Raw genomic sequence first — 15,033 nt, forward strand, 5'->3', positions numbered from 1 at the left:
CAGGAGTTTGATAGGAACAACATGGCAACCATTAATATAATAGAGAGAGCAGCTTCAGTTGCCTGCAGGAATGGCTCAAGACTCTTAATCATGGGTGATTTCAACCATGGAAAGATAGACTGGGAGAATGGGGACCCACATGGTGGTGCAGATACGTGGCGAGCGAAACTCTTGGAAGTGGCAACAAGGAATTTTCTGAGCCAGCATGTCAAGGAACCCACAAGAATGAGAGGCAATGATGAACCAGCTAGACTCGACTTAATATTCACCCTAAATGAGTCAGAAATAAGGGAAGTCAAAGTTGAAGCCCCCATAGGAATGAGTGACCACAGTGTACTGACCTTTGAGTACTTGGTGGAGGTAGGGATAACCTATCCAAGGATGGGAGTGGAGGGGAAAAGACTGAATTACCGAAGAGGAAAATATGACGAGATGAGGAACTTCCTAATGGGAATACCATGGGAAACAGAACTTAGAGACAAGAATGTGCAGGTCATGATGGATATTGTCACCCAAAAGTGCCAGGAAGCTGCAGACAGGTTTATCCCCGTCCAAAAGGAGAAAAACGAAAAACAACAGAAAAACCCATGGTTCAACCAGGAATGTAAGGTAGCGAAACAACTGAGTAAAAGAACATGGAGAAACTACAGAAATAACAGAACTCCAGAGAGCAGGGAGAGGTACCAGAGGGCCAGAAATGAGTACATCAGAGTGAGGAGGGAAGCAGAGAGACAGTTTGAAAATGACATCGCGAGTAAAGCCAAGACCCAACCAAAGCTGCTCCACAGCCATATCAGGAGGAAAACAGCAGTGAAGGAACAAGTGATGAAGCTGCGGAAAGGGGAGAACAGATACACAGAGAATGACAAGGAGGTGTGTGAAGAACTCAACAAGAGATTCCAGGAGGTCTTCACAATAGAACAAGGAGAAGCCCCTGCACTAAATGAGGAGGCGGCAACCTTGGAAACCTTGGAGGAATTTGACCTCACCAGTGATGAGGTCAAAAGGTGTCTGCTGGAGCTAGATGTGACAAAGGCTGTTGGGCCTGATAGAATCTCACCATGGATACTAAAGGAAGGTGCAGAAGCACTAAGTGTGCCACTCTCTATGGTGTATAACAGGTCACTGGAAACAGGAGACTTACCAGAAAGTTGGAAGGCAGCTAACGTGGTCCCAATATACAAAAAGGGTGACAGGCAAGAGGCACTGAATTACAGGCCAGTTTCCTTAACTTGTATACCATGCAAGGTGCTGGAGAAGATCGTGAGGAAAAGGCTCGTAGAGCATCTGGAGGGAAATAACTTTGTAACGCACCACCAACATGGGTTCAGAGATGGTAAATCGTGCCTCACAGGGTTAATAGAATTTTATGACCAGGCAACGAAAATTAGGCAGGAAAGAGAAGGGTGGGCCGACTGCATTTTCCTGGATTGCCAAAAAGCCTTCGACACAGTACCCCATAAAAGGCTGTTAAAAAAGTTGGAGCAACAGGCAGGAGTAAAAGGGAAGGTGCTCCAGTGGATAAGGGAGTACTTAAGCAACAGGAAACAGCGAGTAACGGTGAGGGGGAAGACATCAGAGTGGCGAGATGTCACCAGCGGAGTCCCACAGGGCTCAGTACTTGGACCCATCCTGTTTCTAATATATGTGAACGATCTTCCAGAGGGTATAGACTCATTCCTCTCGATGTTTGCTGATGATGCAAAAATTATGAGAAGAATCAAGACGGATGAAGATAGACAGAGACTACAGGATGACCTGGATAAACTGGAGGAATGGTCTAGAAAATGGCTGCTGAAGTTCAACTCTGGAAAGTGTAAGGTGATGAAATTAGGCGAAGGGAGCAGGAGGCTGAACACAAGGTATCATCTGGGAGGGAAAATCCTGCAAGAATCAAATAGAGAGAAGGATCTGGGGGTTGATATCACACCGAACCTGTCCCCAGAGGCCCACATCAAAAGAATATCATCAGCGGCATATGCTAGACTGGCCAACATAAGAACTGCCTTCAGAAACTTGTGTAAGGAATCTTTCAGAACCCTGTATACCACTTATGTAAGACCAATCCTGGAGTATGCAGCTGCAGCCTGGAGTCCATACCTAGTTAAACACAAGACAAAGTTAGAGAAGATTCAGCGGTATGCCACCAGGCTCGTCCCGGAACTGAGAGGATTGAGCTACGAGGAAAGGCTAAAGGAGCTGAACCTCACATCCCTGGAAAACAGAAGAGTAAGGGGAGACATGATAACCACCTACAAAATTCTCAGGGGAATTGACAGGGTGGACAAAGACAAACTCTTCAGCACGGGTGGGACACGAACAAGGGGACACAGGTGGAAACTTAGTACCCAGATGAGCCACAGAGACGTTAGAAAGAATTTTTTCAGTGTCAGAGTAGTTAATAAATGGAATGCACTAGGAAGTGATGTGGTGGAGGCTGACTCCATACACAGTTTCAAATGTAGGTATGATAGAGCCCAGTAGGCTCAGGAATCTGTACACCAGTTGATTGACAGTTGAGAGGCGGGACCAAAGAGCCAAAGCTCAACCCCCGCAAGCACAATTAGGTGAGTACAATTAGGTGAGTACAGTACCCTTGTAGCGAGTTAATCTTATACTCGCTTCATTATCTTATAGCATAACTAATTAACACTAATTACAGTAGCTACACAGGTGATACTTTGGTGTGAGTTGAGCGCACTGAGCGTCGGTATCGCTACACCCTTGTTCCTTAACAACCCTTTGGACCTTTATTACAGAAAAATAGAATCAATTAATATAATAAAATATAAGTGCTTACTTACGATAATACTATCGGTGGAACACAAAATCTTCTTCTTCTTGATAGTAGGTGCAGTTTTCATGAAGGGTTTGTCCTCGCCATGACTGAACTGACGACAAAATGGCCGCTGTGTTGATATGGCGTCAGATGACGCTGTGACGTCACAGGTGAGGGACGCTTTGCGCATTACTCCCTCGTACTTAAAAAGTACTACAGGTACTTTTTGGTTTTATTTTTTAATATGGCAGAAGTTGGACAGCTTTTCAAATCATTATAAGGGAGTGAGTTCCATAGACTAGGTCCCTTTATTTACATAGAGTGTTTACATAGATTAAGTTTGACTCTGGGGATATCAAAGAGATATTTATGTCTGGTGGGGTGGCCATGTGTTCTATTACATCTGTCCAGGAAGAGTTTCAGAACAGGGTTTGCACTTAGAAAAAGGGCTTTATAAACGTAATTTATACAGGAGAATGTATGGAGTGAATTTGTTTAGCATGTTTAAGGATTTGAACAAGGGAGCTGTGTGTTGTCTGAAGGTAGAGTTAGTTATTGTCCTGATAGCAGATTTTTACTGGATGATGATGGGCTTGAGGTAGTTTGCAGAGGTTGAACCCCAAGCACAAACACCATAAGAATGATAGGGATAGATAAGTGCATAATAGAGTGAGAGGAGAGCAGAGTAGGGTACATAATATCTGATCTTAAACAGTATACCAACTGTTTTAGAAACCTTTTTAGTTATGTGTTGTATATGGGTGCGGAAGTTGAGTCTCTTGTCTAAGTATAGGCTAAGAAACTTTCCATAATTTTTATTGCTAATGTTTACATTATCTATCTGAAGCTGAATTGCATTTGTTGATTTGTTTCCAAATAAGATATAGTAGGTCTTTTCTATGTTTTGTGTGAGGTTTGTTGGTTGACATCCACAAGTAGACTTTTTTTAATTAATTGTTTACAACATTATTTAACAGGAGTGGGTTGGGGTCAGAGTAGATGAGTAGTATCATCAGCCAACAATATAGGTTTAAGTATGTTAGAGACATTAGGGAGATCATTGATGTATATAAGAAACAGGAGGGTCCTAGGATGCTGCTCTGTGGCACCTTTACGGTAATTAAGTGGTAGAGTGGGAGAGGTTATATCATTGATGGCTTCATATTGGTGTCTGTTACTAAGATAGGATCGGATATAGTTTAGGGCAAGGCCACGGATTCCATAATGGTGGAATTTAAGTAAGAGGTAGTTATGGTTAACAGTATCAAAGGCCTTTCTCAGGCCGATGAAGAGTTCAATTGGAAACTCACTTTTGTCAAGGGCTGAGAAGATTAAGTCAAGCAGACTAACAATAGCATCATTGGTACTCTTTTGGGAGCGGAAGCCAAACTGACAGGGACTTAATATATTGAATTTTACAAGATTGGAGTAGAGCTGTTTGTAAAAAAAAAAAAATATTTTTGATAATATAGGTAGATTCGATATGGGTCTGTAATTATTTATGTTTGCCGTGTTACCTCCTTTATGAACTGGCGTTACTCTTGCTTTTTTAAGGATATCAGGGAAGGTATGACACTCTAGGGATTTGTTGAACAGCAGTGCTATGGATGGTGCAAGGGCATGGGAGGCACGCCTGTGTACCATCGATGGTATTTCACTCATGTTCCCAGCTTTGGTTTTTAGCGAGTGAATGATGGACACAACATCTGTAGGGCTGACCGGAGAGAGGAGAAGAGAGTTTGGATAGCTGCGTGAAAGATATGTGGTAACATATGTCTGAGTCTCTGGGATTTTTCGGGCAAGGTGAGCACCAAACGATGAAAAGAAGCTATTAAATTCAGTTGCTGTTTCAAGATCTGTTGCAGGTGTATAACCATCCTTGGAAATTTTTATCTTATTATGTAAATGTTGTTTAGCTCCTAGGATGGTAGAGATGGCTCTCCATGTGCTTTTTATGTTGCCTTTTGCTTCTTTGAATCTATTCTCGTAATAGGAACGCTTTGCTCTTATTATACTGGTAAGCACTGATGAGTACCTCTTAACTACTTCTTTTCCAACTAGGCCAATCCTAAGTTTTTTTTTCATATTCATGTTTCTTGTCGATTGCTTTAAGTATGCCATTAGTGAGCCAGGGATTATTTAACCTTTTTGCCAGTTACTTGCTTGGTGAGGAGAGGACAATAAGTATTGTAAAGGCTTTAAATTTTGGAAAGAGGCTAGTTAACGAATTATTATCCTGTGTATTGATAAATTTAGATTCCCAGTTTACATTGTGGAGGGCATTTGTGAGATTGCCTATTGCCGCTTCACATTGTAACCTAAAGGTAATTTTCTTGTTACCTGGTGGTGTTATGGCCATGTTCGCTACAAGGAAGGTAGGATAGTGGTCAGTTGTTCTGCCAGTGATTATACTTGATGTAAGAGGAGCTGTTATGTTGGTCCATCAGTGATCCAGGGTAGTCGCAGATGTTTGAGTGACTCGGGTGGGCCTGGTGATTGCGGGGATGAGCATACAGGAATTCATGCTGTTGAGAAAATAGTCTACTTGAGGGTTATTTTGTAGCCCTAGGTCAATATTGAAATCACCTCTGAGAACTATGTGATTTTTGTTGAGATTATTGTTTATGATAAGGTTCCTCAAGTTGTTATTGTATTTGTGTCTAGCTTCAGACACAAGCATGTTACAGTTATGTCTTAAAGAGTTGAGAGCAATTAAGGATGATAAAGAGTCACTTACAATTAATGTATCAAGTTTGGATACTTGTACACATTTCAGTGCAAGGAGCAAGGCAAATAGTTCAGTCTGAAGGGTAGAGGCCCAGTTGTTTATACGGACTCCCCACTCAAAATATAAGTCATATCCTATTGCCAGGACAACTGCACTTCCAGCTGCACCCGTTGGGCGCTGTAGGAAACCTTCAGTGTATATGATTTGAGAGAGAGAATGCTCTGTGGACAGAGCATCAATATGGCTTAAGACGTTGAGCTTTGCCTCAAAACAAAGCTGGGACTGATCTCTAATTTGCTCCTTTGATGGAAAGGGAGGGATTAAAATTGAAAAGGGTGTAATTTCCTACAGTGCAGGAAAGTGCTATTGTTGTCTCTCTTGGTACAAATTATAAATCTGATACTTTCTGAGTTCAGTTCCAATTTTATTTATCTATTTGAAACAATGTTTACATTCAATAAAGAAATTCTGGAGGGCTTCTGTGCAACGGTTAGGATGAGCTAGCCTAAGCATTTTTATACCAATTTGACAGTTATTTTCAGTAACACGATAAACAACGCTCGGAATATTAAGTTCCTTTCTCATATTAAGTAACTTTGTGGTACGAAGGCACCCAAGGATTATACTCAAGGCTTCGTTCTGCAATTTTTCAAGCCCTCCAAGCTTTCTTTCAGGATGCCTTAAAGTTAGTTTAGTTCATTTATTATGCACCCCATACCCATCTTGTGGGCGGTAGTGGAAAGGGTTGCAGAGGCACATAATGGGCTCAGGGACTGAACCCCACAATTCATTTAGCTAAGCAAGTTACAATCTTGATGAGCTAGTTACAAAATTCAGTATAAGTCGTCACATCAACAATGGGTTCGAGATCGATCACAAGTACAGTTTCTAAATTAAGCAACTGACATATGTGGAGAGCTAGTGTCACAATTGATATGTTTGTCCTGCACACCGCTCCCCATCCAGTGGGCAGCGGTGGATAGGTTACAATCACTTAGTTACTACTTACAGTTAGCAAACTGGGGATATTTGGCTAAAATTTCTGGTACCAGATCATTTTGAATGAAATATTGACACATCGTTGGTACATTGGTTATAGAATTGTCTCTGAATTCACTATCACATAGTGACGAAGGGGTGTGCAAATAATTTTGTTGACAGTTAACATTTGGTCAGGTCTACATCGGCAGATAATGAGAATTCCCAGAAATACTTGTAACCGAGTCTAAGCCGAGCAGTAGTAACATCTAGAAGTCTGCTGATTTTATTGGATGAACCATAGATGTGTGGCTCCTTTTGCATAATAGTATTGAACGAAAGTTAATCTCCCCAAACACTTTCGCGTTTTGGGCAAGTTACCCCTCCACTCTCTCCATTTTTTTTTTGGACATTCCCTGGTAGTGCGCGGAAATACTGAAAAGTGTATACTCTTTTCAACTTTGTCACCTTAATTCTCGTCCTATGTCTTTCATTTTGGTATCAATGCGTTCGCAATAGAATTCCCAACAGAACTATGTGCATATAATGTCAAAGACAGCAGCGCGCTCCACCCGCCGACAAGATGAATGTAGGCCAAGGGTACCAGAAAAAGAAAGCTGAGCCACCCTCAGGCAACTCTCATTACATTAGAGAGCGTGATAATACTGAAAAGTGTATACCCTTTTCAACTTTGTTACCTCAATTCTCATCCTAGTTTTTTCAATTTGGCATCAATGTGTTCGCAATAGAATTCTCTACAGGACTAAAGGCATATAAACTCCAAAAGCCCGGCTTACCATCCGCAACAAACAGAGTAAGCGAGAGTGTGTTACCAGGGAGCGCACAAGAGCGATAAAATGTATACACTCTTTTCATTTTGGTCACCCCAATTGTCATCCTAGGTCTTTCATTTTGGTATCAATGTGTTAGCAATAGAATTATCTACAGGTTTAAATGCATATAAACTCCAAAAGCAAGGTGTACCATCTGCACAAAACAGAGAAAGTGAGAGAAAGTAACCCGGGAGCACTCTAGTGCAATGTAATGTGAACACTCTTTTCACTTTGGTTACCTCAATTCTCGTCATATGTCTTTCATTTTGGTATCAATGTGTTCGCAATTGTATCTGCTGGCATTTTACCCTTTGCTTGGATCTGAAGGGTTTTAGGCTCACCACGATGCAATCTGATAGTACCACACGTGTATATACCTATCTTCAAGCAGCAATTCACTCATTCAAACCGACTTATAATAGTTATCCATATATAAATGGTAATCTTTGTTCTACCTGTTAACCTGTTATATGAAGAAAGATTGTCAAAGCTTATATTACATTCTCTAGAAAAGCAAAGAATTAGGAGTGACATATGGTAGAGGTGCACAATGGGATGAATGGACATAACAAAGGGGACATTAATGGGGTATTAAAAGTAGCAACACAAGACAGAACTCGAAACAAAGTGTAAAAATTGGAAAAATTTAGATTTAGGAAAGAACTGCATGAGTAAATACACTGGGTTTGTACCTTAAGGTTCATGTATGCAATATTACAGAGTTCCAGTTAACTCCCATGCATGCAATTAATTTATGTTATGTTTATGTTTTTTATGTTAAAATGTTTTTGTTGATTTGTTTGTATATTTTCATAAGTAAAGCATGCTTACCGTCTTATTCCAAGTTTTATGATAACTTTACAAGGTTTAAAACATAAAGTTCAATATATATTCGGGTTTTCATACAGGAATTATACGTTAATATAACATCATAATAACGTAATGATGTCGTGTAAATAACGTTATACTGACGTCATATAAATGTTATATTTATGTTATAAGAACGTAAATTGGATAGCTTTACAGAAAGTAAACTAAAAAAACTAAATGTTGACTGAAAATTATTTATTCTTAAATATAAAGCATGAAAACATTATAATACCATAGCATTCACTATTATTTTTAAATTTTTACATAAATCTTAAAAAACTGTGTCTCAAGAATATATGTTTTTAGTTATATCTAGTGGTTTTAAGAATGTCAGATATACGTATTTATGTCAAAAGTTACAGTATTACCTTTGTGGCACCATTTAAAAACGTCCACAAACGTTCTGTGTTTGCTGGGATAGCACCCCAGAAGCTTCACTTGAGAAGGAATGTCCGCCCGCAGCCTCATTCCTAGGGTGCGAATATATGACTGCACACCCTTTAGCGGACCTGAGGAGAGCAGGTGGAACTGCACACTGACGACCGCATCAAACTGGCCGAAATAACGCCTCAGCAGCCCCTCTGGAAATTCCAAGGGCGCCCCATGCACGCTTACATAGGTGACGGCACCACTACGATCGGAGACAGTCACAGTGCCTGCACCATCGGGCAGGGGCAAGGTCCGCCCCTCGTAGCGACGTACAAATACCCTATACACCTCCTCCGTCGTTAGATTAACAATCACCTTACGGGCAGTCACCAGCTCAACGCCATAAATATCCCCCACAGGGACCCGAAGCATGTCACACGGCACCCACCCCACCTCAGGATATCCCGCTCGAGCAAAAAACTTGAGGCCTATAGACTGGGCATGCACAAAGGGGGAAGGGGGGCCCCCATGGAGCCGACACGCCAAACTGCACCTGCCCCCCTCGCAACTGCAGGCAGCAACTGGTAGATCAGGCAAGCACCAATAGTGCAAATTAGTAAAGATCAGTGGTACGACATCAGTGCCAGGACAGACACGTTGCCTTCACGATAGGTCAGAGTGTACATAACTAGATGTGATAGTGAAGATCAAAGCAAATAGTGAATAGAATAGTGAAGAAATGAGTTTAAACATGTAGCATTAGAGCTATACCAGTGCTAAGGGGAGCAAGAAGCTGATTATTGGTGATATATAGCGAGAAGTTGAAGTGACCTACGCCTGGCAGCGGCGTGGACACCAGCATTCCTACGCGGAGTAAACAAGACATCAACAGTACTTCTAACACCTATTTGTGCTGTGGGATGTTTGCATTGGTGGTAAGGCTTCTCAATAAGTCAGTCAATCATACAGTGTACAGTGTTATTGCAATATACTAGTTAGTCTTGGATATAAGTTAACAAACGGAAACGAACCTCAAGACACAGTATACGGCTCATGTGGGAACTAGTTTCATGGCACCTAAGTGTGAAAAACAATACACTCTACGCCAGATAACCCACCACCTTCTCTCATCCTCCCTTGCCATAGCACCTCCAACAGTACACACACACACAGCCAACCGTCCATTGGGCCCACACACCCCCCACTCTGAACCGCCCCACACACCCTTCCCATCCCCCTCACTAGAACAGCACCCTCTCTCCCTCCTCCCATCCTCACATCCTCTACTCTCTCACTCGCTCTCATTTCACTCTCCCTCTCCCTCCATCCATCCACCCCCTATTTAACCATACATCTCTCCCCTATCTCTCCAACGCTCTCCCTCTCTCCACCACTCCCTCACTCCCTCCCTCTCTCCCACGCCATCCCTCCACCGATTACCCGCCCCTCCATAACACCCCAATCACAATGAACACACACAACCACAAACACACCTAAAACACCGCCCTCGCCCACCCAGTACACACACACACAAGCACACACACACAAACAAGCACGCACACACAAGCACATGCACACGCAAACGCATGGACACGCACACACACACGCACATGCTCACACACCCTATCTTCCTTTCCTCTCTCTCTTTTCCTTCTCTCTCTCTCTCTCTCTCTCTCTCTCTCTCTCTCTCTCTCTCTCTCTCTCTCTCTCTCTCTCTCTCTCTCTCTCTCTCTCTCCCTCTCCCCTTCTTCCTCTCTCTCTCTCTCTTCTCTCTTTCTCCTCTGTCCATTCTCTCTTTCTCTCTCTTCCTCCCTCTCTCTCTCCCTCTCTCTCTCTCTCTCTCTCTCTCTCTCTCTCTCTCTCTCTCTCTCTCTCTCTCTCTCTCTCTCTCTCTCTCTCTCCCTCTCTCTCTCTCTCTCTCTCTCTCTCTCTCTCTCTCTCTTTCACCTCCCTCTCATCTCTCTCTCTCTCTCTCTCTCTCTCTCTCTCTCTCTCTCTCTCTCTCTCTCTCTCTCTCTCTCTCTCTTTTTCACCTCCCTCTCATCTCTCTCTCCCCCTTCTCTCTCATCTATCTCTCTCTCCCCCTCTATCTTTCTCATAGGGAAAAAACATGACAGGGAGACAAACTCGGGGAAACAACCGCAGGGAGACAAACATGACAGGAAAAACTCAGAGGAAGGGGGGAGGAACAGGAAGCCTGGATTAAGGTAGCATTCTAACAAATGTGTAATGAATTACAAAAATATACAAATACAAATACAAATATTTATTCAGGTAAAGTACATACATACAAGGTGAGATACAAAACGTTGATGGATTTATAGATAGAGCTAGTACATACAATGCCTAAAGCCACTATTATGCAAAGCTTTTCGGGCAGGAAAAACAGTAAGACTAAAACTTAATACTAATTGAGATTAAAGTATAAATTGTATTGAGAAAATAAAATAATAAAAAAAAAGGGAATGGACATGGCAGAAAAATAGCAAAAATACAATTTGGTCAACAAACAGCATTGTTTAAAATAGTAGATATGAGTTGACATTTTGGGGGTGAGGTAGGTTACATGGAGTTAATTAGGTAGTACTTAGTTTTTATCTAAATATAATCACTATCGCTCTCTCGGTAAACAAAAAAAAACTTGCCCCAGGTGGGCTTGGCAGTTTAGGGTGATCGAGCGGCAACACTGAAAAGTGTATACTCTTTTCAGTATCCTGACCTTAATTTTCGATGTACGTATTTCATTTTTGTACCAATGTGTTCGCAATAGAATGTTCTAGAAGAACACAAGTATAAAATGTCACCAAAGCATAAGTTAGACCACCACCTAATAAAGAACTGCGTCGATCACTAGCCTTGAGCGCAAAAACAGCGACCAAATGTTTCTATTCCTTTCAGGGTTGTCAACTCCACACTTGTCCTACAGCGTTAAATTTGGTATCACGGAGATCGCAATAAGATTCCTTACACGGACATATGTATATAAATGTAGACTCATGATCGCGGCCAACTCGCAAGAGTGTGGGAAGTGGCCGAAGTGTTACCCGTTACCGCACACCCCTTGAAACCCTTATTGAAAAGTGTATATTCTTTTCACTGTCCTGACCTTAATTTTCGATGTACGTATTTCATTTTTGTACCAATGTGTTCGCAATAGAATGTTCTAGAAGAACATATGCATAAAATGTCACACAAGGATGCGTTAGACCGGCACCAAATAAAAAACTACGTGGATTACACTCGTCGTGGCAACAATACAATGGTCTTACTGTGAAGATACAATACAATGCCGTTCACCCAAATAGGCTATGAGACTATTAGAGAAAACGGAAATTTCATGGCAAACATGTTTATACAATCCTCAAGTCGATCGGATATGAATGGAATTTTATAGAAATATTTGTTCAAATGACGCTTGAGCACTGCATTTGGATGCATTCAAGAGAAAAAAATATGCCGCGCTCAAGCGACATATACCTGCGTAAGTGGTATTGGTTGGGTGAGGTACAGTATTTAACATGTCTCCATGTCTACCAGTCTCCGTGGTGTAGTGGTTAAACACTCGCCTGCCGTTCCGCGAGCGCTTTGTCATGGGTTCGTATCCTGGCCGGGGAGGATTTACTGGGCGCAAATCCTTAACTGTAGCCTCTGTTTAACTCAACAGTAAAATAGGTACCTGTTTGAAACAACGATTCTTCGCGGTGTGGATCATATTCCAGGGACTTGCCCGAAACGCTACGCGTAATAGTGGCTCTAAAAGAATGTAACAACACTTGTATATATTTAAAAAAAAAAAAAAAAAAACATTATTAGGAAAGTCATTCCACATTCTGGGTCCCTTGATTTGTAAAGCATTTTTAGTTTGATTAAGTCGTACTCTTGGAATATCAAATAGGTATTTGTTTCTGGTGTGGTGCTCATGAGATCTGTTACAACCTTCTAGGAAGCTTTTAAGGTCACGATTGACATTACAGTTCAGCATTTTATATATATATAAAATACACATGAGAGGATGTGCAGTGACTTAAATTAATATCTAACATATTCAGATTTGATTAAGGGGGAGGAGGGAGCCGAGCGGACAGCACACTGGACTAATGATACTGTGGTCCCGGGTTCGATCCCGGGCGCCGGCGAGAAACAATGGGCAGAGTTTCTTTCACCCTATGCCCCTGTTACCTAGCAGTAAAATAGGTACCTGGGTGTTAGTCAGCTGTCACGGGCTGCTTCCTGGGGGTGGAGGCCTGGTCAAGGACCGGGCCGCAGGGACACTAAAGCCCCGAAATCATCTCAAGATAACCTCAAGAAGGAAAGGTACCGAGTGATGTCTGGGGCCAGAGTGAGATATTGTCCTAATAGCAGCTTTGTGTTGAGTAATTAGAGGACGTAAATGTTTTTGGGTAGTAGAACCCCAAGCACAAATATCATAGTTGAGATAAGGATAGATGAGAGAATAATAGTGTCACCAGGGCAGGGCGAGGTACATAATACCTGATCTTAGAAAGAAAGCCAACAGTTTTTGAAACTTTTTTTTTATATATATTTAGAATGTGTCCCTGGAAATTCAGCTTTTAGTCAATGAGAACGCCAAGGAATTTGCCATCTACTTTGTTACAAATTTGGGTACTGTTTATCCTGAGATTTATTTGATTTGAAGATTTATTGCCAAACAAAATATAGAAAGTTTTGTCAATATTGAGGTCGAGTTTGTTGGCAGTTAGCCAGTGATGGACTTTATTTAGTTCAGTATTCACTGTGACATTTAGAGCTAGGGGGTCAGGACTGGAGTAAATGAAGGTTGTGTCGTCAGCAAATAGAATTGGTTTGAGGTGTTGGGAGGAATTTGGAAGGTCATTAATGTAGATGAGAAAGAGGAGAGGGGCAAGTATGCTGCCCTGGGGAACACCAATGTTGATGGGTAGGGTGGGAGAAAATTAATTATTCACAGAAACATACTGGAGCCTGTCAGTAAGGTAAGACTTAAGGTATTGCAGGGAGTAACCTCTGACTTCATAAGGATGTATTTTATGAAGAGGCTTTTGGTTGTTGACAGTGTCAAAAGCCATACACAGGTCCACAAATAACGCAACAGGGAACTCATTTTTATCAAGAGCTGCATGTATCAAGTTAATCATACTAATAAGTGCATCGTTAGTGCTTTTTTGGGTCTGAAGCCATATTGACAAGAGCTAAGTATATTGAGTTTGGGTAGATAGGAGTAAAGCTGCTTGTAGATTATTTTTTCAAATATTTTTGACAAGTTTGGCAGAATTGATATAGGTCTGAAGTTGTTGACATTATTGGAATTACCACATTTGTGGACATGAGTTACTCTCGCTTTTAATATTATAAATACACTATAGTTGAATACTAAAGTTACACTAAAACAAAATGAGGTAGATTAAATAGAGATACAGTCAGGTACACTGGATGATAAAGTTTGTACTAGAGGACACAGGCAAAGCCAGTGTACTATGAAACATGGGAGTAAAAAGAAAAAAAAGAGACAATAATAATGATGACAATTTTTTTTTTAAATATAGTTAAAACCTTTTGAAAGGAAAGGCAGAGCTAAAGTACACATTGGTAGTTAAATGAGACTATAATTTGAATTCTGGTTATACAGTAGCTATCCCACATTCATTCAGGAAAGATTTGAGGTGAGCTCAAAATAGAGATTCGAAATGTAGTTATTGTCCTTGTATATAAGTCACCGGAGGCAAACCCTCAGCAGTTTAAAGACCAACTAATGAAAATAGAACACTGCTTGGAAAACCTCACAAATCCAGCTCCGAACATCATCCTGCTTGGGGACTTCAACCTACGGCACCTGAAATGGAAGCACCTGGCTAATACAGTAATATCAGAAAGAATACCAGGAAGTAGCCTAAATGAACAGGCACATGCAAATGACCTGCTACGGATGTGCGATAGGTTTGCCTTAAACCAGCAAATAGTAGAACCAACTAGGAAGGAGAACACGCTGGACCTCATTTTCACTAATAATGATGAATTGATTAGGAACATAATTATTACAAATACCTGTTACTCAGATCACAACTTAATTGAAGTTATGACAGCCATGGGGAGTAGACCTTCAAAACCAGTCCAGATTCCCGGTGGAGGAGATTTCCGCAAATTCAACTTCAATAATAAACAGATAAACTGGGAGCAAATAAACCAGGGCTTCACAGAAATAAACTCGGAAGAACAGCTAGAAAATGCAAACCTGAATCAGTGTCTGGAAAAAATAAGCTCAGTAGCACTAGAAATATGTTCAAACCGCATACCCCTAAGAAAAAAGAGGAAGAGATGCAGATTGGAACTGGAACGTCGTTCCCTATATAGGCGAAGAAAACGAATCGCGGAACCACTTGAGAGTCGCACCCAATCTCAAGAACGGCGAAGAAGGTTAGGTAGAGAAATAGAAACAATTGAACGCAAGCTACAAGAATTATACAAAACCCAGGAGAGGC

The sequence above is a fragment of the Procambarus clarkii genome, chromosome 41, assembly GCF_040958095.1.
Source record: "Procambarus clarkii isolate CNS0578487 chromosome 41, FALCON_Pclarkii_2.0, whole genome shotgun sequence".
In the NCBI taxonomy this organism is placed as follows: Eukaryota; Metazoa; Arthropoda; class Malacostraca; order Decapoda; family Cambaridae; genus Procambarus; species Procambarus clarkii.